General features: G+C 40.8%; 2 long non-coding RNA genes across 4 annotated transcripts in view; both read right to left on the bottom strand.

Moving 5' to 3' along the window:
* LOC309665080 overlaps positions 1-20,769 on the bottom strand; it is a 267,884-nt gene extending 247,115 nt beyond the window's left edge. For all 3 annotated transcript variants that reach the window (XR_014266196.1, XR_014266197.1, XR_014266198.1), the window contains exon 1: positions 11,656-20,769. This is a non-coding gene — a long non-coding RNA (uncharacterized lncRNA). The remainder of the gene's footprint in view (positions 1-11,655) is intronic.
* The window catches only part of LOC309665097, a 914,413-nt gene that overhangs the window by 782,600 nt on the left and 110,833 nt on the right, over positions 1-20,980 (bottom strand). The window lies entirely within an intron of this gene.

Below are 20,980 nucleotides of genomic sequence, written 5' to 3'. Positions count from 1 at the left end.
GGTGCACATCTCTTTTCAACCCTGTAATTACCTTGATAACTGGAATTTGGCCATGATGGGAATGTTTACACCACAGAAATCAGCAAACACAACAAATCAAGGCTTTGTTTTTCCCCAAAGAAAGCTGGCTGTTAAATATTTGCCAGCACATCACTGTTGTGAAGTCAGACAGGCATGAGTTTGAATCCTCATGCAATCAAGTGGGATATCAAGCAAGTTAATTAACTTCTCTAAGGCTTATTTCCCTCATATCTATTACAAAAATAACAGATCCCTAATGGGTAGTTATAAAAATTAAATGATGTTCCATGTGTAAAGTTCTTAGGAAAATATGTGGCACTCAGTAGTCTCTCCCTAAGTGATAGCAATGTTGTTAGTTTTATTATTTGCATTGCATTAAATAAAAGTGGAGGGCAAAAAACATGGTATAAATAAGAATATACAAGTACCAACTCAACAATGTACAATTCATCAGGGTTGGTTTCACCCTTCTAGAAACTGTCCTAGTCATATCCCAACTCAAAAGATCTGAACTTAAATGCTTCCTACTCTCTGCTCAAGTAATGCATTTGGATCCATTTTCTCATGTTACAAGCCCCTGCCCGCACCATTCAGTCAGGGTCACAGTGAACCTTACCTAATTAACAGTGGCATAATCAAAACAAATATTGTTTCATTTACCCATGACATGATTAATTCTCATATGCATTCAAGGTTGGGCCTGCTCTTGATGAGTAACTAGAGAGCAAATCGCAAAATCACCAACCATTTGAGCTGGAAAATTATTGTGTACTCCTCTTATCCACTTTGCAGATGGAGAGATTGAGTAGTTAGGTGACCTGCCCTCTAGAAATAGATGGCTCTAGATCATGAATTGTTTACAAATCGTAAGAGATAAATGATGCAAAGAAGGGAACCAAAGACTTAGTGACCTCTCTACTGTCCCCAAGACCTAGCCCACCACCCCTCCCATTGCCATTGCCAGGTTTCAGTGTGTCAAATTATATACCATAGAAATTTAATGATGTACTTTATTCTCTAGTGGAACTACTGTATTTTATTAAATTCAACAGTTCCAGATCTGGAAGGACCAAGTCTATTGCTCAGCTCACTCTTTGAAAACTTTAAGGGCTGTACAAATTGAGGGACATCTAACTGCTCTGAACACTCATATCTCTCAAGATGTCCAAGCCTCATCCTGTAGCTCTCTCTCAGAGAATCATAATATGTACTAGCATATTAGAGGCTCTCAGAAGCTTCACAGTACAGACACCTTTTACAACTGTTTATTAACCATATGTTTATTTTTAATTAGACCAATGTTTCCCAAGATTTTTTTTAACTACAGAACTCCCTTTGTGCGGCATATCTATTAATCTCGGACAGAGAGTATTCAGTATAAGACCAATCTGATAAAAGCTGATCTAGTCCAACCCAAAAAGTTTAGAGAAGAAACTGAATTTCTGGGTAAAGATACAGCTCTTTCACCTCCCACTCCTTGCCACTGCCTCTCCTTACTGATCCCTCAGTATGCATGAATAGGCTAGGTCTGGACTGTGTGATTTCCCCAGGGACCTACCCTAGCCCCACTCCAATCCAGTGTGCTACTGAGCAACTTAAGAGCAAATCCAAAGAAGTGATTTGGGTAGGAGGCAAACCAGGGAGGACTTAAACAGGGAGGAAGAAAAAGGAAAATGAAGAGGAAAAAGTGCCTAACATACAATAGGTACTCAATAAATAATACCTGACTAATCTATACTGAGTTCATAAAGGAAGCATATTCATTCATGTACTTAGTAAGTGTATATTAAATGCCAACTACGTGCTAGCACATGTTCTGGGTCCTAGGGATATAGCAGTGAATAAACAAAGTCCCTACCTTCATGAAACATCCAATTAAATCAAGTGTGACAAAATCCCAGCATGTTAGAGTCAAAAGTTACCTTATCGCCTACAGCCCAACTCTCTAATTGTTAAGACACAGAAGTTCAGATCCAGAGAGAAGAAATTCCCCCAAGGTCACCCAAGAAGTTAGTAGCAAAGCTGGAATTTAAACCCCGGTTTCCTGACCATAAATTCAGTGCTTATCCACCCACACCAGCCTGCCTAAATTAAGAATGTTTGATATCATAATCTTAAAAGGAAGTCGTGGTGCCATAAATCATCATTAAATGATAGAGACATAAATATTATATTCCTGACCCCAGTTCAGCATCTAAACATACAATACTTACGAATCTCAGGTCTTGGCCAATGTTTTGTTTTGTTTTTGTTTTTGTTTTTTTATACAGCAGGTTCTCATTAGTTATCTATTTTATACATACTAGTGTATATATGTTAATCCCAATCTCCCAATTCATCCCACTCCCCCTTCCGCCCGTTGGTGTCCATACGTTTGTTCTCTACATCTGTGTCTCTATTTCTGCCTTGAAAACCGGTTCATCTGTACCATTTTTCTAGATTCCACATATATGCATTAATATATGATATTTGTCTTTCTCTTTCTGACTTACCTCACTCTGTATGACAGTCTCTATTGGCCAGTGTTTTTGGCTTACTAGAGTAAATTACTTACTATTACTTTAAGAAACAAAACTCAATTAACCAACGCTCAGGAATCAGGAAGACTAAGGAAGAGAGAAAGGGGACTGTCATTTTGTGTTCTTCCCAAATAGGTGATCAGGAAATAAGAAGTGGAAAGGGCAAGGGTTTTGGAATCAAATTGAGTTTTGAAGCCCAGTTTTGCCTCGTATTAGTTGTACAACCATAGGAAACTCACATTCAGTGAGGAAATTCACACTCAATTTCCCCACTTACAAAATGAATTCTCACAGAACTTTTATGGGGATTCAATGAAATGATATAGGTATGTAGTATATTCAGGGCTAAAAAAGTAGTCATTCCTTATGCCTCCCCACACCTCTTCTTCTGATGGCCAATTTTCTTACTTTAAGACCTGTTAATGAACTAGAAAATGTTCAAGCACTTAGTTTGGTGAAACATAATAATGTAATAACCTTAAAAAGTCTGAGGAAAATGCCCCTAAACTCATGGTGTGCACAACGGGCCCGGAATTTGGATTCTTTCATTTGGTGGAGTTTTCATATTTTCAGCCTCTGGTCAGACTTAAATTCCAGGGAGACTTCCTTGCCTGATATTTTGGCACTTTCCCTAGTCACAGTTGGAAGCCAGAAGTATAGATATAAGTGAAATGAAAAAATAATGCAAAACAAAAGTCAATCAAATCTTTTCACTTTTTCTTTTTCCTTTAATGGGATAAAAAATTTTAAAAAGCAAATCTGTTTGACTTTCAGTCAAAGCCTGGGATCAAGTTTTCATTCTGCAAACGTTTTGCCATGCTTTAATTTGATAGGGTTCCACCTACCCCACACTGGCTGCATTTTTTAAACCCAAGAGCTCCTTTTGCAGGTAATGTCTTATCAAGACCAACAACTCTTGTGACTAACTCTCTGGTTATGTCTTTGGAAAAACATATGCACACAGGTCTTGCTAGAGCTGAGAGAAAACAAAGATTTTTGTTTGTTGTCAATGTCATGTGCTTCAATACTGGTACCAACACAATCATGTCAGAGACACAGCCATCTGAATGCCATTGTAATTAGCATCAAGATTTTGTAACGTCCCTCAATCAAACTGTATATCTGCAGCTTAGCTCCTTTCCAAAGGGAGCTAAGGGACAGACAAGCCTCTCGCATCACCCTACTATCCCTTCTCCCCACCATGCCTGAAGGAAATCACACTTAATTTTTGGCAGAAGCAAAGACAAGGCAGAGATGTAAATGAGGGAGCTGGACATGCACAAGAATTCCAGCACTTGTGTGTTGCAGAAAGTGAACTGATAAAACCCTTACAGGGATGCTTGGCTCTCTGTGGAAGTCATCAACAGTTGACATGAACAAGGGAATAGTAATAAACCTAAATTCAGGAAAAGTAAAAGAATACTAACAGCATGAGGCTGAGGGTTGCAGAGAGTAGGAAGTGTCCACTCTTGTCTGCACATGTAACTCCCATGTACATTTCATGAGTCTCCTCCCCACCTGGGCCTCTGGAAAATGAGGAAGCATTGGGCCAGATGGGATCTTGGGACCGTCCCAGGTCTGATACTCTGTGAATAGACAAAACAACACAATGTCCACAGCAGGACTCTGAGAACTGGGCTTCACTGACAAGCCAGATGATGCCAAAAGACCATCCATGTGGAGATCATCAATGACAGTGGATAGACCTAGAAGTAACAGTATACCTACCTGATTTGCATAATAGCAAGAAAAGTGATCAGGCAGCACTGGAGTCACTCAAAGCATTGCCACTTTGAAATGTTTCATTTCTTATGGAATGTGATTTTTCCTCCCTGTTTGAAATAGTCATCAGGCTGCCTAATTGAAGGATTTTTCTAAGCCCAGTCATGAGCATATTTAAAATCCTGGAGGCTAACTTTTGAAAAAAAAAGATTTTTTTAAATTAGAAACCCAACAAAGAGGGCAGGTAAAAAAGCTCTGTAAGAAAGAGACACAGGGAAATTCCCTGGTGGTCCAGTGGTTAGGACTCCACACTTTCACTGCTAAGAGCCTAGGTTCAATCCCTGGTCAGGGAACTAAGATCCCACAAGCCATGTGGCACAGCCAAAAAAATATAAATAAATAAAAATTTTTTTTTAAAAAAGAGAGAGAGACATAGCATTGAGCACCTAGTATGTGCCAGACACTAACACTCACAACTGGGAAACATGAGGGATCGACACAACCCCCGGCCCCCATAGATAGGTACACAGTCCCTAAAGTAAAGGTCAGAGACAATAAAGAATGAGAAGGAGGCCATCTATCCTTCCTTGGGGATGTTAGAAGTGACACTGTAGTGAGAGTGACATCAGATTGGCCCTAGAAGTGTCATTTTATGGACCTCTGGCTATGACTAAAGTGTTACAAGTGCAAAAATGAAGGATGCTGTATTTGCAAAGGATAAGATTTTTGAAAACTGTATTGAACCTCAGTTCTCTCATCCCCAAGTTGGAAATAAGAATACTCCCTGCCTTGTAGGAACAGAGCTCCTCAATTCAATGAACGTTTAAGAAGCACCTGAAACATAGAGTAAGCTGTTTGATGCGATGCATGTGTGACACCACGATAAGATTCAAAGGGGAAAGGAGAAAATGATATTGGGGCTCCACCTCCATGAGAACAGTGATCAACTCTGAAATTACAGAGGACTAATTAAGGTCATATAATTAAGTATCTGGTGTTTTTCTTCAGGGGACCATAAAATGCTCCCTGTGTAAAACTTTCTTAACATGATCCCTAAGGCATCTTTGGAGGGAGAAGAAAAATAGAAAAGATATTGTAGTTCCTCATGAGTAGGCTGAGCCTAGTCCAGCTTAAAGGTTAGACAGATGCTTCCTCTCCACTCCAGCTATCTCCAACCAGTTTCAGTTTTAGGCATCATGGTGAAGCTGGGACCCCCTGCAGGAACTCACCAGTCTCCAAGATCATCAAACTCAATGGCATCTGCAAATATCAATACATTGAGCCTTGATGGAACTACATTTACTGATTTCCCACTGCATGTCAGGCCCAGAGCTGACCTCAGATAGAGCATGGGATGCAAAACCTTGCTCCTTTGCTCATCAACTTTAGGGAACTCAGACATACAATCAAGGAAAATTCCATATGGAATGTTCTAGAACAATTCCATCTGGAACAGTCAGAGAACAGTGTTACAGAGGAGGTGCCATTTGGGTTACCAAGGAGAGAACATGTACGGTAAGGACATGTCAGGCAGAAGGAATATCTTGAGCAAAGGCTCAGAGGGGTAAAGGAGCATGGGAACCTGTTCAGTGTCATGCTTGAGAAAACAGTGAGTCGTCTGGAGGCAGAGAATGTGGCTAGAGATGTGTGCAAGAGCCAAGTCATAAAGGGCCGCCCTGTGTGCCAAGGCAAGGAGCTTGGCTGTCATCCAATAGTCATGGGGAACCACTGAGAGCTTTCAGACGCAGGAGTGACGTGGTCTTTAAGAGCGTTCCCTCTGGGGCACTATGAAGGCAGAATGTCAGGGGAAAGACCAAAGGCAAGGAGGCAGGTTAGGAGGAGTTTTATTGCTATTTTGGTGTGGAACATCTGTTCTGAAAGGAACAATAGAGAGTAAGTCATGTGCCCTAATAACCTTTTACGTAGGCTACTATGGGGGCTGTTTAGCACATAGTGGATACACATCAGAGAATCAGGACATAGTGCCAAGTGAGAGGCAGGCAGCACAGAATGGTGGTCTTAGAGGGAGAAAGATCCAACAAAAACTCAGCCCAGCAATTTTCAGTTGTATGACACTGGGCAACTCAGCCAAACTCATGGAGCTGCAGTTTCCTCGTGTGTATGATGGCAATCCTGATGCCAACCTGGCCAGCTTCCTGTGAGTGAGAGATGCACACAAGGTCCCTGGCAGAGCTTCGGGTACAGAGTGGGTCCTCTGTAAGTGGTATCCACCACTATTACAGTGGAAAAGCCTTTTGCCAAGAACGCTCTCAGAAAAGATCCATTCACCAAGACAAGAGGCTTCCTCTGCTGAGCACCAGTAACCAAAGCAAACAGAGCAATGCGGACAAACTCAGAGTTATTACCTACACGAGAGGCTCAGGTGTCTCTTTGATGGAAAGCAAAAACCAGCCTGAGTCTAACAAGCCCATACACACCGATCAGAGCTGCCTATTCTCAGCAGCCTTGGGCGCATTCCCATGTAACCTGGTTTGACAAGCTGCGCTGGCCGAGTGCCCAGCTTCCAATCAGAATCTACAAGGCCTGGAGATTATTTGACAATTTCTCTCTCTCTAGGAGGGCAGTTATGGTGCAGAATGGAGGCATCAATATACATTTTAAGCACATACCCATCACCCTTTCATTTCCTATCTCATTTAGAGGCTCAATTACTTCTTCTGGATAGCAACAGTACCACTCTCGTGGCACAAAGCTCTGAACATAGCTTCCACAATTAGCACAGCTAATTTACCATCTGGGAACAGTTTGGGTTCTAGAATCATGGCTCATGGTTGCAGATATCCTGATATTCTCAGCTCAGACTGTTGAGGTTCGTGCTCTAAACCACTAACTTGGAAACTGAGAGGACTCATGGATGAAAACATGCTCATTGCTAACTACTGGGGTGACCAAAAAGTTCATTCGGTTAATGAATATGTTGTTCAATAAAGTTCTTGGTGAAAATGACAAATGTGTCTTTTATTTTGCTTAAAACCAAACGAACTTTTTGGCCAAACCAATATTATCTCTCCTCCTATCTCCTGACTCTCATCCTCTCATTTGCAAACATTCTGGAAACTTGTCATGATCCCATTCAGACACCAACTGTCTCCTTCCCTCTACCACTGTATGTTGCTCAAAGTATCCCACACCCACTGCTGCTTCTCACCTGGTAGTCACCCTTCAGCCTTTGGAAATCCCTTTCTGCCTTCCCTGTGAGACTGAACTGTTCTGGGCAAGTCACTAGTGATCTTTCCAAATACAACAGGCTCTCACCCTACTTGGCCCCGCTTCAGTACTGTCCACTTTGACCACTCACCACTTCTGGAAAGCCACCCCTCTCTTGACTTCCTGACACTCCTCCCACTCTCCTGGCCACCCCAGGGTCACACTGGCTGACGCTTCTTCTTCTGTCCGTTTCTGGTCATGGGCTTTCTGGGGCTTTTTTCCCAGGGTCCCCTCTCTTTCCATAATCCTCTTCCTAGAAGATGCCACAGCTACCTACCCTGGTTCCAGATGCCTCCTATGCCCCCAAGGATACAGAATCTTCTTCGACTCTAGCCCAACTCTCTCTCTCATGAATCTAAACAGCAAAGTCAGGCCCCTGGTGGAATTCCACACCTGCTTGTCCTACACTGGCCTCAAACACAGCTGTCCAAATCCAAGCTCTCAACTTTCCCATCAAAACCTGCACATCTGCTGATGCTTGCTGCCTTGGTTGGTGGCACCGCCATCCTCTCTACCCAAGGTAAAAAGCTCAGGCATTCTTGACTTCTTCTATTCTACTCCACATTTACTGAGTTGGATCTGTCCCTTCCCTCCTTTCTTAATGTCCCAGCTCCTGGCCAAACTCTTGTCTGGGCTTTTGCCATCACTTTATAACCAGTCTTCCTGCTTACTTCTCTTGCCTTTTCAGAGTCTCCTCATTGCTGTCTTTATAAAGCACAGAGAATATTACCTTCAGAGCAAAAACCCTCACTGCACCCTCCTCCCCAGACCATCTCCCTAGCGTGACATCCAACACTCCTCTACAATGTAGTAAGAACATACATTTGGGGTCTATCTCTCCTACTAGATCATAAATTCTTTAGTGCCTACAATTGTTCCTCAATAGCTGAATGCCAACCAACCTGTCCCAAGATGTCCTACAAGGCAACACTGCTCCAATGTATACACGACACACCTGTATCTTCCTTCCAGCCTTGCAGACTCTGAAATTCAATCTTGTCATTGTCCCAAAGGCCGATTTGGGGAAGACAACTCACACTAACCAAGCTTATAGAAACCTGAAGCATAAGCCTGAAAACCAATATGCTAATTTATGAGAAGAAATATCCCTGTAGTGTGGAGTGACATGTTTGTGTTGACAAAATCAACTCAATTCTCCTGCTCACTATAGCACCATAACATTGACTGTTAACACCGTGGCAGTTACTTCCAAGCAACGTGGATACAAATGAATAATACCTAGCCTCCATCCTGTAGGGGCCTAGTGATAAATTTACAGTAACACTGTACACAGATCTAGATGAAAAGAAATTAAAATCCTTGTTGAGCACAGACCCACGCCAGTCTAGTTAACATGATTTGAACATTTAATAACATCAGGCTCTGAAAGATACAGATGTTGGTGTCCACCACAGACAGATCTGGCAGGAAGATTGTAAACAGTTGTTTGCTTTCCAGAGCACACACTCTCCTGGAGAGAGCCCAATTTTACCTCCCTGACTCAGTTTTTCTATGTCCCTCACTGACCACCACCTCTTCTGATGGGCACATGCATGAAATGCCATCCATTTAGTTACAGCCAAGTTCCACAGTCCTGGAAGCTATTCACTCACACTACAGCAGGCTCCTAAACCATTCTTGCTCTTTGAGAATCTCATAAGAGCTTCAGACTCTCTGAAAGCCCCATATACACACATTTTTTTATACACTTTCAGGGGGTTCTTAGGCTTCGTTGCCTCCAGTTCTTTCTCTGGAGCAGTGTTTCTCAACCTCAGCAATACTGGCACTCTGGATCAAGTAATTCTTTGTTGTTGGGATCTGTCCTTTGCATTCTAGGATGTTTAGCAGCATCCCTGGCCTCTACACTCTAGATGCTAACGGCCCACCCTCAACCAGTTGTGAAAACCAGAAATGTCTCCAGACATCATTTAATGTTCCCTGGGGGAAAAAGCCCAGTGGAGAACTTCTTTTCCAGAGAGACATTGACTGTCTCTGCTCTTACTCCATGAACAATGCATGGAGGATCCAGCTTTAAGAGTAGGCAGGTGCTGTGCACCTGTCCTGCCCAAACTTTAGGCTATCAATCAGTTCAGCAGTTGAGTTAGCTTTAAAAAGAAGAACACTGGAAAGTTTCTGCATTCTGGTTCTACCAATGTATAAAATAAATATCTGAATGTGGATCAGGGTTGGGAGGGAACCTGAAAACATGTGTTCAGGTTATTGATCAGGATGGAGGAATTTTAAGCTTTGTTTGTTTGTTTCCATCACTGGGGAGAAGAAAAACCATCACCACTAGTGTGCGTGTGTTTACAAAACATTATATGACTATATCTGTTAGCTAACTAACCTGGAGTCCACCTAAAGCTGCTTGTGACCACTAGCCACCTGGAGGAGCGCCACATGGTTCTGGTATAGCTGGCATTACTGTCAGGCTCTCCTAAAGTACAGAGACCTGCAGCCCGTGCCAGTTCTCAAGACCACCTGTAGGCCTTAAAAGAAAGCAAAGATGTCATCATCCCCCTGACACCTCCCTGCAAGATACATAACGAGGATTTGCTGTGGGCCAGGCACTGTGTTTTTATGCACATCAAATCATTTAAATCTAACAACAAGCTAGAAAAGTTGGTATTATTGTCCCCACTTTAAAGAGAAAAGAACTGAGCCTCAGAAGTTTCAGAGGTTGCTTAGAGTCACACTGCCAGTAAGTGACAGAGCTGGAATTAAAACACAGCTCCTCTCACACTAGGACCAGTGCTCTTTTCCTGTCACTGTCGTATGTCTGGATCAGTTGCAAATTTTAGCTAAGATTATTTAAAATAGGAAGAAGTTGTCTCTGTGACATGTATGAAAATCAAGGCAAACAGCTCAACTCGTTCACTCGGATGGGGAAATCCACCAAAACAGATTTTTTATATCAAACCAATATAATTCCTGATTGACATAATGTTTAACAACAAACAAACAAAAACAAGACAAACAAACAAACAAAAAATATATATATACACACACACACACATATATATATGAATCCACTTAGAGCAGTGTTTGGCTATCATCTTCAAACTCCCAGTCTTCTCATAACACATGCAGCTACATGCCACACTGAGGGTAAGGCAGAAGCCCAAGAATTCTGACTTGGAGGGCTTTCCTCCCCATCTCCTCATCAGCAACTACAAGTTGCTGGCTCTGAGCAGGAAAACATTCACTAGCCTTTAGTTACCAATTCAAACCAGGGACCTCCTCATTCTGCCCACACAACTCCAAAGGAAGTCTGGGACAGGGATGAAGAGACCAGATTGATGGGACTAGTCCAAAACACAAATAATGTATTTCCTCCCAAATATGAAAACAACACTTGAAGCCAGGGTGTAATAATACGTTTCCCCAGTATGGTTGCTTTCACAGAGTGTTACAAGTGTCCCTTGATTATACTTCTAAGAATATCAAGTCTGGATTTCTTCCTTCCTTTCCCTCTTCTCTTCTTTTCCTTCCTTCTTTCCCCTTCCGGCAGTCATATCCTGACCCCCTCCTTTGCACCAACCCCTATGCTGGGACCTGGGGAGACTGAGATGAATGGAACCCAGACCCTGTCTTATCTTAAAGCTTAGTGAGAGAGACTGGCAAACAATACCAAGGGAGTATGACAGGTACTGGAACAAATGGAGTTGTGCTACTGCCCCCTCAAAAAGATGGAAACATTCAAAGTAGTGCAGGAAAATCATTCATTCACTTGAAGCACTGGGGGTCAGGGTCAAAAGAGGTATCTCAGAAGGTATAACATTCGTATATAATACTGCAAATCGGGGTCTCAAAACTAGTTAGGAAAGCATGACTTTGACGGGATCCTTGGATTCTATTATATGAGATCCTATCAAAAAGAGATGAGAACAAAGCTTTTTTCTCCCCTTAAACAGCAGAGTGGGCAGGGATAAGGAATATGGTTAATGAGTGCTGCTTTTCTTATTCATTAAATTCATTAATATTTATTGTGTTTTAGTTTTCAAATTACTTTTGCATGCATTATATTAATTTTGCCTTAAAATAGCCCTATGGGGTAAATAACATTATCTCCATTGTAGTGTTGAGAAAATGGAGGCTCAGAGAGGTAAGTGGCTCTCTCAAGGGCTACAGCTCGCTGAGAGAAGAATGGGCCTCTCAAACTCACCTCCAACTGCCTGCAAAGCCCAGGTCCTGCAAGGTCTCCATGCATGCCATGAGTCCTGGGAAACGAGTAATGTTATTCAACTGCAGTCTCCCAGGCATCACACGTGGAGGTGTGTTCAAGAGGCTCTGGGGTGTTTAGAGGAGAATAAAGTGGGTTTTAATGGAAAAGACTGTTCTACTTATAGTGGCTCCAAAAAAAAAAAATGATTCACTCTTCAAGCCTGACATGTTTTGAGAGACAGACATGCCTGTAAATTTGGCCAGACTCGTGGGTGCCAGATGGTAATTGACAAAGACCCTAGGGCTTGGCGATCAATCCAGGACTTCCTCATGTTCCTCACTGGGCTCTCCAGGGGCCAGGCATAGTGCATAATTAAGTCAGATGGTTGCAGAGGGGAAGAGATGGGTCATTTTCTCTATGGAGAGGTTTTCTTCTTGGCAAGATGCAGAATGACACACTTCAGGCAGCAGGAAGATGATTTCCATAAAAATCAGTGGAGAGGGAGGGAAATCATGAAGTTACTGAAAGACAAACAAAGCCTAAATACCATAAACAGAGTATGGAGTTCCCAACCAGAGGCACAATTATCTCTTACCTCAAACTTGGACAGGACTCAAGCAAGCATTATAAGAGATTTTCTCATGCACATGAGTAATTCCCCCTCTCATTAAAATGTTATAGATGAGGCTCACTTGGAAAACAGCAAAGTGTGAATTCCAGTGCAGGAACTAGATGAGGTAAAAAGGGGCCTGAGGAAGTCCTAGCAGAAAGCTTTAAGGCAGTCCAACAATCTTCTAAAAAGCAAAACAGTGGCCACAGTGAGAAGAAAGACACAAAGAGGAGGAGGGATTATCCGTAAGAAGACCACTGTTACACATGCACAGATGCCTTCCATTTAACTACTTTCCATTTAATGAAAATACAAGTTCATAAATAAACATAAGATTATTTATCCATTACAATGAGGGAAAATCCTTTTTTTCAATCTCGCTTATGGTTTAACCACTTGGGACTTTTCCTTCTTGGACCAAAGTCAGTACCTGTTAAAAAAAAAGAACTGATGGGATTGATAACAATGTAATTTAATGAAGGTGTGATTCACACGGGATTTAATGGCATGACAGAGAACTACACTGATATCCCTAACCCACAAGTTTTGGGGCACCATCTTTCCATCATGGATGTTTTCATGATATGCTGAGGCTACAGAGAGAGCCAAGAAGAGCATGGATATGAATGTCAAGTCTTAGAAGGTCTAGTCCAGTACCTCAATGGATCATATGTGAGCGGACTCTGGAACTGGAATCAGATTTGAATTTTTAACTCTACATACCATCCTGAAAGCACTATGAATTGGTTGATAACAGTAACATTCACCAAGATAGAAAAAGAGTAGCATGGATAGAGGGAAACAAAAATTAATGAGTTTGATATAAGACCTGCTGAACCTGAGGCAACTACTGGACATTTCCAGGTTGGGGGATATCTCATAGGCAATTGATTACCAACATTTCAAAGAACAGAAACAGAAAGAACACACTCAAAAATTAGAGATGATATTTACTTTTCTCTGCTTTCATATGTGAATGTGTTACTTGATTCCTGCATCCTTGTTGTTATTTATGCCATCTGTCATCAGATATGGTAAGTTTGTTCCTCCATGCTACAACACAAAGACTTTTGAGTTGGGGAAAGAATTCTCCCTGGAAAATTTTAGGCATGTGACACATTCAGACTGACTTTACCCTTAAAGGGCTGAACAAGGTTAATATAGGACAGAAACATGTCTCCATGGGTTTTGATGGGAGAAGGGACATCCATCCCTTCTCCTTATATAAAGCCGTTTTATATAGACACTTTATATGAAGGACTGATTACCATGACTCACCTGAATGTATAACAAGTATACTACGACAACCCTTAAAATATGATAGTATTCCCACAAGTGATGAATATCCTTCCAGATCACAGGTATTCTCTTATTTTGTTTTTTATAATGTTTCTTCTGATTATACATTAATATATTTCCTTTGCAGTATGTTTAAAAAAATACAAAAAGACCAACAAGAAGACAAAAATTACCTTCAACTGTAGCAGAGATAACCTTTTTAATAACTGGGTGTATTTTCTCCCTATTGATTTCTACACATTATAAACATGTATTTGGGGGTATATGACACCATTCTGTACATACCATTTTATACCATTTTTCTCTCCTTAGCATTATATATTGAGTATTATCCCATGACATTAAATATTTTAATTACATGATTCTTATTGGCTAAATATTATACCTTTTGATATAAATAGATCATAACTAATTTAACTAATCCTCCATCAATAGAAATTTGGTTTGTTTCCAGTTTTTTGATAGTATAAGTAACAAAATTTTTAAAATACTCATACTTAAACATGGTTATACTTCTGTATTGGTCAGACCCAGACAGGGTGCAGATGCAAACAGAGTTTCATGAAAAGAGTATTTACAAAGGTATTGGTGGGTTTAAGAGCAACCAACAACAAACAATAATGAGGCAAAAAGGTGTAGACCCAGAAGAAGTGGAGAATCCACCACTAGCCAGGCCTGAAGGAGCAAAGGGAGTGAGTGGCCACTAGAACCCAGTGAGGGCTATAGCAGAAGGAGGGGCCACAAGACAGGGGATGTGGCCTTGGGTGAGGAAGACAGCCACAACCAAACCATGGCCCAGCAGGGAGGGAGCAAGAGAAAATAATACTCTACCCTCTCTTTCCACCTGTTCTCTGACTGCCTTAGCTTCCCAATGGAGAACTCAGTGAGCAGAGAGAGGACAAGGGAGCTGGGTTGATGCAGTTCATTGAGTTCAGCCTCCCTCGGCACAGAGCAGGATTGAGAAGGTGTTGGACACACCTAGGGGGACAGAGAATATCCAGCTCAACACCTTTGCTTATGCCCTAAGTCAGAGCCACAAACACTGTGAAGATTTAAAACACATACCATGTGGTGAGTTCCTCTGAAGTTGCACTATCTGAGTTCAAGATAGGTACAAAGCAGCCCAGCTTGTCTAAGTCTAGTCTGTTTGTGCCAAGTCTAGAACTGGGTCAGCCCTCCTCCAAGCCTTATTCTGTTGCAGCCACTGAGGAGCCTTCTACTGAGCCAGTGCATACTGGAGCAGCCAGTATATTAGCACACTCAGGAAATTCTTGAATTGGCCTTGCTGCCTAGGCCAATTATATAATGCACCTACAGGGTGATCCCTATCACAATTATTACACAATTTCTAATCTATATGACTTTCTTCCCTGGGTCCCAATTTTTAGTTCATATTCAATGTTATAGGATAGAGCCATACTCTTAACATTAGCTAGTGGTCTGTGGTCTTGACACCCTAATTTTGGCCAGTGTCATCTTACTGGAGGCTGGTCCCTGCCTCCTTTCCAAGCAGTTGGCTGATGCCCTGCCCCAATATCAGTAGACCACCTATAACCTATAACCATAGCTGTGCCCATGAACTGAGTAAAATCACTACTTGCTAGAAATACTTGTTGTCAGACTCTGCTACCAGGTTGAATACTTCTGGCTGTCCAGCCCACATGGAAGCAAATTTGAAGCATTTTTATTTTTTTTTAACATCTTTATTGGAGTATGATTGCTTTATAATGTTGTGTTAGTTTCTGCTGTATAACAAAGTGAATCAGCTATACGTATACAAATATCCCCATATCCCCTCCCTCTTGCATCTCCCTCCCACCCTCCCTATCCCACCCCTCTAGGTGGTCACAAAGCACTGAGCTGATCTCCCTGTGCTATGCGGCTGCTTCCCACTAGCTATCTGTTTTACATTTGGTAGTGTATATATGTCCATGCCACTCTCTCACTTCGTCCCAGCTTACCCTCACCCTTCCCCGTGTCCTCAAGTCCATACTCTACGTCTCTGTCTTTATTCCTGTCCTGCCCCCAGGTTCTTCAGAACCATTTTTTTTTTTTTAGATTGCATATATATGTGTTAGCATACAGTATTTGTTTTTCTCTTTCTGACTTACTTCACTCTGTATGACAGTCTCTAGGTCCATCTACCTCACTACAAATAACTCAATTTCATTTCTTTTTATGGCTGAGTAATATTCCATCGTATATATGTGCCACACCTTCTTTATCCATTCATCTGTCGATGGACACTTAGGTTGCTTCCATGTCCTGGCTACTGTAAATAGTGCTGCAATGAACATTGTGGTACATAACTCTTTTTGAATTATGGTTTTCTCAGGCTATATGCCCAGTAGTGGGATTGCTGCGTCGTATGGTAGTTCTATTTTTAGTTTTTTAAGGAACCTCCATACTGTTCTCCATAGTGGCTGTATCAATTTACATTCCCACCAACAGTGCAAGAAGGTTCCCTTTTCTCCACACCATCTCCAGCATTTATTGTTTGTAGATTTTTTGATGGTGGCCATTCTGACTGGTGTGACGTGATACCTCACTGTAGTTTTGATTTGCATTTCTCTAATGATTAGTGATGTTGAACATTGTTTCATGTGTTTGTTGGCCATCTGTATATCTTCTTTGGAGAAATGTCTACTTAGGTCTTCTGCCCATTTTTGGATTGGGTTGTTTGTTTTTTCTTGATATTGAGCTGCATGAGCTGCTTGTATATTTTGGAGATTAATCCTTTGTCAGTTGTGAAGCATTTTTAGGTACTGTGTTTTCAGTCAGTCCTACAGTCTGATTATGAGTCTAGCCATAGCTGAATTCAGCCTGAATCTTCTACCCACTGAGGTTGCATTATGTCTTATAGTTGATTGTGCAATAATTGGTTAAGCCCTAACTAAGGTTTATTAACCATGAGAAAAGACAGTAAAAATCCAGGTAATTTGGCTGCTGTCTTTTGATGATGACATTACCTCCTTTCTATGGCCTCTGACCCTCAGATCCAGCATACAGGGTTTGAATGTTCTGCTTGGAAAATCGTCTTCTCGCAGAGAAATACTTCATTTTTCTTGTCTGATCTGTAGCTATGAACTCTTTTGCTGAGTCCCTGGCCATGAAATATGCCGTCTATATTACTGTGGGAAGATTTGCCTCATCGGGGCCTGTGTCCTGATTGCCTTTGAAGTCAGCAACATCAGAAGTTAATTCCAACAAGGTCCTCTAGGTCCTGTGCATGCTTTGGTGCTTTATAAATTGCATTAAAGATCAACTTAAGCTCTTGCAGCCCAATAGGCATTGTCTTGTGCGCCTCTATTTCTTTGTCTCTTTATTTCCAACAGCACAAGCTCAAGTCCTGTCTTTGTTTTGTCAGGTGGGTCCCATTAAAATCTTGTATTAAACTTTGCCTCTTTTGAAGTCCCAGACCTCATCCATCTGTTTTTTTTTTCTAATGACTTTGTTTAGAATTTTTTCAAAGTTAATGGAAATGTCTGAGGGGTAGAGAGTCTGGTTAATTGATCTTTCAGTTATTGAGGGTTATTGTCAACCAACATTTTTAGATTTTTGTGTTTCATTTCATCTCACTTGAAATATTCTTCCTGTTTGTTTCAGCTGCCCATCCTCCACTGAGCAAACTTCCCCCTTTCTTAAATCCTATTTTAGTCCTTTCTACTCCAAAAACTGGGATTAGGCGCCCAGAAATTAGGCTCCAGGGAGCCTGGCTGGGGAAGGTAAACTGTAGAAGAGATGCAGAAGGGGAAGGACCCTGGACAATATATGCCCAAATCTATGTAGCAAACCTGATAATCGTGGACCATATATAAGCATCAAATCTAAAAATATAAGAGTAAGATCATAATGAAATCGCAAGACTTTAAGGCTAAAGAGCACTGGATCATAGACAAAGCCAACTGGAAATAAGCAAAGAGGATTCCAGAATACTGCTCCCAACACTGATAGGTGCTTGACCATCCTTACCAGGATGCTTCTCAAAAGTTAGCATGTACCAAAAAAAGCAACAACAACAAAACTCATGCTTGCTGAATGTACTAAGAAATGTCCCTTTCCTCACAAATTTTAAGCAAAGCTCTCCACCACAGTATATACTTTACCTAGAAAATGTTAATTCCAGCATTGCTGTTTAAATAGAAATGTTAAACTGTCCATAAAAGGAGCATTTCTGCTTTGTGTGTCAAATGCATATATTTATATACCAGAAGGCAACTTATGGTCTAGCTCCTTTGTTTTCTCTTATTGTCTTAAATAGCTCATTATTTGGAGTCTTCAAGTCTCACATATTAAAAGCAGTTATTAACAAAATGACTTGCTCCTTGGCTTCCTTCACATGCTTAAGCATCACATTTTATGACCAGGATGAAGATGATAGGACACAAAGTTCCTACACAGATGAGGCAGTGAAGTAGAACTAGTTCCAGCATTTGGAAGTTGGGTGGCATGGATGACTATGCCCATTTCATGAAAATAATTTACTGAGCACAAAGGGACCTCTGAATCAATACTAAACATGAACAAAAGTATACCCCACCCTAGATCTGGATGGATAATGACTGCAAGCTCATATTGTCTAGGGGATGCTTAAAGTACAATATTATGGAGGAACTGTCAAGGTATGGCAAAATGGGGGAATGCATATTCAGTTCCAACTCGAGAGAGAGAGAACAATTTCCAAACAAAGGAATTTTAAAAGCTTCATGTGATCAGAACACAGAGAGAATCCAGCCACCAAAGAAAAAAACTGAGGCACAAGCAAACATCATGAGGACAGTCAAGGTTAACAAGATAAAACAACTAAGAATCCAAAATCAAGACCGGAATGAGTGAAACTGACCAATTTGGAACATGTTGGAGGAAAATCCAGATGAAACCAGAATGATCTCCTAAGCAACTTTAGTGCAGAAGAATCAAATGCATATTGGAATCTCTGGGTTCTTTGAAATGTGTTGGTTGTACTGTGTATTTATGAACTGTCCTTATTTCAGTATGAAAGTTAATTCACTGTCAACAAAGCTTTTTGTCTTCTTCATAAAGCATTCCTCCAAATATCATTATATACAAATACGTGAACAGGACACATCTGGCTATGACCGTCAAGATTCTGGTATTCATAAAAGAACAAAACCAGATAAAGAATACTCATTATCGAGCACTCTCTTAACAAGATTCTTATTTTTAAATTAGTCAAATATATTCTGCTTCAAGAGAGGAAATCAAGTAGGGTAAACATCCCTTCTTTCAGATGCTATGAGCAATTTGAAGGTCACATTCTCTCCTCTGTTCTTTCTAGATTGCTGGGAAATGTAACCAGATGATCTTGATCTTGACCATATTGTACCCTGTGTGGTTACATGTTTAGGTCTCCAGTTAATTGCTTGAGCTCCATACACACTGATTAGTAGTAGTCTCAGCATCTACCACCAGGGACACACACCCATCATTCTTTTCTTTCCTAGAGATCAACCCCAAGGGATTGGGAAGTCTTTTCATTGAAGCACTCAAAAACACAGATGATCATATTATATTCCCTCTGCCTAGACACCGTTGTGAGGAAGGCTACCTCTTTCTAAGCAATATTGCCCTAGTAATTCCAACATCAGACTTTCTAGAGGGACTACCCACAATGACTCACTAGAGAAAAAGAATACAAACTTAAGCTCTTGGAAAAAAAAACCTCTTTACAGAAAATTCTGATTATGTCACTCAACTTAAAAAGCTTCAGTGTCTCTCAACTGTCACAGAATAAGGTTTAAAAACTTTAGCTTAACCTACAAATCCTTTTACAGTCTAGCACCTGCCTATCTTTCCAATGACATATTCTGCCACTCAGCCATAAGAAAGCATCAGTTCAGCCATGTTGAACTTCTTGCAGATCCTCAGAGAAGGAGAGGTTTTCTCATGCCTCTATGTTTTTCTACTTGGTGTTCCTTCTTAATAAAATGTCCCATACCACCTTTACCATCACTACTACCATCTCTTGCCTCTTCTCCATCTGGAAAAATATCTACTCATCCTTCAAGGCAGAGATGAACATCAGTATAGGAAGTCTTTCCTGGTCATCAGAGGCAGAGTCAGTGGCTACATGACATCCAACTGTTACAACTATTCCACCTGTGGTAAGTACAAGGTTCTTTTTTTTAAGGTTTTATTTTTAAAACTGGGGTACAGTTGTTTTACAGTGTTGTGTTTACCACAAGGTTTTTAATCTTGTGTAATTGGAGCCCAGCAGAATGTCTGTTAAAAAGCCTATGTTCCACGAAAAATTTTACAATTTGTATGGAAACACAAAAGACCCCAAATAGCCAAAGTGATCTTGAGAAAGAAAAACGGAGCTGACTCCGAATCAGGCTCCCTGACTTCAGACTATACTACAAAGCTACAGTAACCAAGACAGTATAGTGCTGGCACAAAAACAGAAATACAGATCAATGGAATAAGATAGAAATCCCAGAGATAAACCCACGCACCTATTGTCACCTAATCTATGACAAAGGAGGCAAGAATATACAATGAAGAAAAGACAGCCTCTTCAATAACTGGTGCTGGGAAAACTGGACAGCTACATGTAAAAGAATGAAATTAAAACACTCCCAACAACATACACAAAAATAAACTCAAAATGGATTGAAGACCTAAATGTAAGACCGGACACTATAAAACTCTTAGAGGAAAACATAGGCAGAACACTCTTTGACATAAATCGCAGCAAGATCTTTTTTGACCCACCTCCTAGAGCAATGAAAATAAAAACAAAAATAAACAAATGGGACCTAATTATACTTAAAAGCTTTCACACAACAAAGGAAACCATAAACAAGATGAAAAGACAACCCCCAGAATGGGAGAAAATATTTACACATGAAGCAACTGACAAAGGATTAATCTCTAAAATATACAAACAGTTCATGCAGCTCAAAATCAAAAAAAAATGAACAACCGAATCCAAAAATGGGTAGAAGACCTAAATAGACATTTCTCCAAAGAAGACATACAGATGGACAAAAAACACATGAAACAATGCTCAACATCACTAATCATTAGAGAAATGCAGATCAAAACTATAATGAGGTATATCACCTCACACTGGTCAGAATGGCCATCATCAAAATGTCTACAAACAATAAATGCTGGAGAGGGTGTGGAGAAAAGGGAATCCTCTTGCACTATTGGTGGGAATGTAAATTGATACAGCCATTATGGAGGTTCCTTTAAAAACTAAAATCAGAACTACCATACAACCCAGCAATCCCACTACTGGGCATATACCCTGAGAAAACCATAATTCAAAAAGAGTCATATACCACAATGTTCATTGCAGCACTATTTACAGTAGCCAGGACATGGAAGCAACCTAAGTGTCCATCGACAGATGAATGGATAAAGAAGATGTGGCACATATATACAGTG

The sequence above is a fragment of the Balaenoptera physalus genome (assembly GCF_965194825.1).
Source record: "Balaenoptera physalus genome assembly, chromosome: 7".
NCBI lineage: Eukaryota > Metazoa > Chordata > Mammalia > Artiodactyla > Balaenopteridae > Balaenoptera > Balaenoptera physalus.
This window is presented reverse-complemented; position numbering and strand designations above follow the sequence as displayed.